Source organism: Gossypium arboreum, chromosome 8 (assembly GCF_025698485.1).
Source record: "Gossypium arboreum isolate Shixiya-1 chromosome 8, ASM2569848v2, whole genome shotgun sequence".
Classification (NCBI taxonomy): domain Eukaryota; kingdom Viridiplantae; phylum Streptophyta; class Magnoliopsida; order Malvales; family Malvaceae; genus Gossypium; species Gossypium arboreum.
In genome coordinates, this window is record NC_069077.1 from 19,013,427 (window position 1) to 19,017,559 (window position 4,133).

The window sequence follows — 4,133 nt, forward strand, 5'->3', positions numbered from 1 at the left end:
GCCATATGTCCCTTGGAGTACCCTATGATTTAAAGTCAGTATACCCTATAGTTTTGACACGGCCTACACACACAAGCGTGTTTATTGGACGTGTATAGCACACGGGCTGGCACATGGGTGTGTGGTCGGCCGTGTGACCCAATTCAGTAACCTCCCTAATTTTCACACAGCCTGGCACACGGGCGTGTCTTTGGCCATGTAGACAAGTCAGTATGTATGCCTTGTTTTGCCATGGCCTAGACACACGGGCGTGTCTAACGCCGTGTGAGGCACACGGCCTGTTCACACCGGCGTGTGACCTTTGTAACTTAAAAAAATGTTTAAATTTTGAAAAAAAAAATTGTATCTGCTTGGTTTATTCCTGACCTCTTCCTAAAGCATGTTTAAGGTCTCGTTGACCTAAGAAATGGACTTTATGTTGATGTTTGATTATGATGCTATGATGTTCGTGAATGAATGTGAAATATTCCGATATGTCTGGTAATGCCTTTTAACCCTAGTCCGGTGATGGATACAAGTTAGGGGTGTTACACTATTAATATGCTCAAATTTCAAGAGCCTAAAGAAAAGGCTCATAGTACTTTTCTTATTATGAAGAGTGATACATTGTATATGAGAGTCAATCCCGCCGCTCAACAACCTCCACCCCCTCGTCCTCAAAGCCTATACTACAAAATATTCATAGGAATTCTATTAATAAAGTCCAAATATGTGGAGCAGATGCGTTTAGTGGTAAAAATAGTAATGATTCAACTAGAGTCGAGTACTGGTTAGAAAACACACAGGGAGTTCTGGATAAAATGTTGTGTCCTTCCAAAGATTCTCTAAGATGTGTTGTGTCACTGTTCTAAGAGGAAGCTTTTCATTAGTGGTCAACTTTAACTCTAGTTGTACCAAAAGAATGTGTTAACTAGGAATTCTTTAAAATTGAGTTTTGTAAGAAATACATCGGTAAACGATATGTTGATAAGAAGCAAAATGAATTCCTTGAGTTGAAACAAGGATATAGATCAGTTGCAAAGTATCAGCGTCACTTTGTTCAGATTAGTAAATATACCTGTGAAATTGTATAAACTGAGGAAGAAATGTGTACTCACTGTGAATATGCTTTAAATGGTGAGATCAAACTGTTGGTTGGTACGACAGAAATTTGAGAATTTGTAGTTTCATTGATTGAGCTCAGAAAATGGAAGAAATATGCAACAATAAGAAACAGAATGGAACGAAAGTTTGTAAATTCAATAAACGTAACTCAACCAAAACATTTTATACTCCCTCACAAAAGAAGATGAAAGAATCGATTAGCCATTTTTTAGCACCATTAGGGTTTTCTGGCAGAGATAGAATAAAATAAAGTAATGTGTAACCACAAATGAATTCAGAAACCAGTGTTGATAGTGTTCAAAAGGTGAATCATACTTGAACACTACCATTGTGGATGAACTCATTCAGGGATATGTAGATTTAAAGATGGTCCTATTTCATTTCTGGATCTCTAGATCATTATAAGAAAGATTGTCTGAGTCGAGCCGATTTGAATACAAATTAGAATGTAAAACTTGTTAATAATTCTACGAGAGGCAGACGACCAAAAAATTTTGGCATAACTAGATTCAGTAGAAGAGGAACAAAAGACACAGTGGTTTGATTTGAAGCTCAAGTTTCTGTCAAATCTTACGTGATTCGTGCAATCGAGAAGGCCTCATCTCCTGATGATGTTGCAGGTACCTTTTCTATCTTTGATGTTACTTTGTATGCATTCATTTATCATGGCTTGATTCATTCATATATACGTACTAAGATAGTAACAGAAAAGAGTTTACCAGTTAAGTCAACTGCATATGTTGTTAAAGTAATGAACCCTTTAGACCAAAGTGTCATAGTCAATCTGGTTTCCAAGCAATGCCCACTAAAAATTTAGGGTTATGACTTTCTTGTGATTTGATGTTATTTTGAAGATGGATTGGTCGAATGTATACGATGCTATAGTGAATTGAAGACAGAAATGAATTGGTTTGGGATGTCAGAATGGTGAAGTAAATTATGTTCAATCTGTTAAGTATGATTATGTTTCAAATATGATTTAAGCAATAGCCGCACAGAAATTTATTCAAAAAGGCTATAATGTGTTTTACCTTATATCCTGGATTCTAGAGTACCAAAAATGAAAATTGATCAAGTAAAGACAGTTTGCGTGTTTACAGATGTTTCTCTTCAGGAATTACTTAGTTTATCGCCAGAATGAGAAGTCAATTTTACTATAGAAATAGTGCCAGGGACTGCTCCAAACTCGATTACTCCGTACAGAATGACTCCAATAGAATTAAAAGCTCATGTGTAAGAATTAATTGACAGGAGTTTTATCCGACTGAGTGTATCACTCTAGGGCACACCTGTTCTATTTGTGAAAAAGAAAAACGGGTCAATGAAATTGTATATAGATTATCGGTAGTTGAATAAAGTCATGATAATCACTGAATATTGGTTGCCTAGTATTAACGATTATTTCGATCAGCTGAAAGGTGCTACATTGTTCCTAAAGATTAATCTCTGGTTTGGTTTTTACTGATTGTGAGTTAAAGACGTAGATGTGTCGAAAATTGTATTCAGAACCCGTTACGGACAGTATGAGTTTCTAGTCATACCTTTTGGAATGACTAAAGCTCCTGCAGCATTTATGGATCTGATGAATCGGGTTTTTAGCCACAACTCGACAGGTTCATTGTTATTTTTGTTGATAATATATGGATTTGTTACAAAACTAATTCAGAATGAACAGTTCACTAATTCCAGTATGGATTGTGATATTAGTCTATATTTCTGAACTCGAATATGTGTACTGAACAATTCTGAGATTATATGAGACATTTTACAAGTGGCTTATAGTAGTGTATTTGATTCAGTTAAGTAGTGACAAAATGTGAGATGACTTGAGACAGAATTACTAGTGGTCGGGAAGAAAACGTGAGATTTCTGAGTTTGTACTGAGATGTCTAATATGTCAACAATTCAAAGTTGTATATCAAGTTCTACCTGGGTTATTACAGTTTGTTTTGATTTCTGATGGGATATAAAGATGAGTCATGATAGATTTTGTATCTGGATTACCATTGACACTAAGAAAGAAAGACTCGATCAAGGTTATTATTGTCAGACTAATGAAGTCGACTTGTTTTATTCTAGTTCGAAAAGATTACTCATTTTAAAAGTTATCTGAGTTGTATGTATTAGAGAATGACAGAATATACGGAGCGTCATTGTATATCATTATGATCGAGATCCGAGATCACCTCTAGCTTTTTGAGTAAATTTCCTAAGGCGTTGGGTGTTAAACTTAACTTTAGTACAACATTCCAATCGCAGTTACACAAGTAGTCAGAACGGGTAATTTAAATTCTGGAAGATATTTTATAATGATATATTATAAATTTCGAGGGTAGCTAGGAAAAGTATTTATCGTTGGTTGGGTTTTCTTATAAAACATATATCAATTTAGTATTAAAATCATACTATTTAAAGTTTTTCCAAATAGAAATGTAGTACCCTGCTATACTAGTCAGAATTGAGCAAAAACAAGTTATATGGAATGGACTAATTTATAATGTTAATTAAATTAAAGGTTATGTATGAAAATAGGAAACTACATGGATGAATGCTTGTGATGAAATAATGTGTAATGACTAAATGAAATATATATAAAACAAGGCCCGTAAGAATCTTGCGAATGGTTAGGATACAAATGACATGTCATGGGGGTTATTTACCATTTCGGGTGCTAGTCTTAGATGTCCTACCGATGGCTAAGGTCCTACATTTGTTACGGATTCTCCACAAATCATGTGAGCAGGTCCATTTCACAGCCTGTGTGAGCATTTATAGTTATAGCTCATGTGAGCAATTATAATTACAGCTTGTGTGATCATATTTCGTGTATTCAATACAATTTTATTATGGTTTATCCGGTGGAAAATGAATATATAAAATGATTATATGAATCAGTTATATGGAAATAGTTATATGAATTGTGCATACAAAATGTTTATATGGATAGATATGTAAAAAAATGACATTTGAAATGAATACCTGAAATGAAAATGTGAAATGTTAAGTGAATATGAGATGGTTGAATTGAG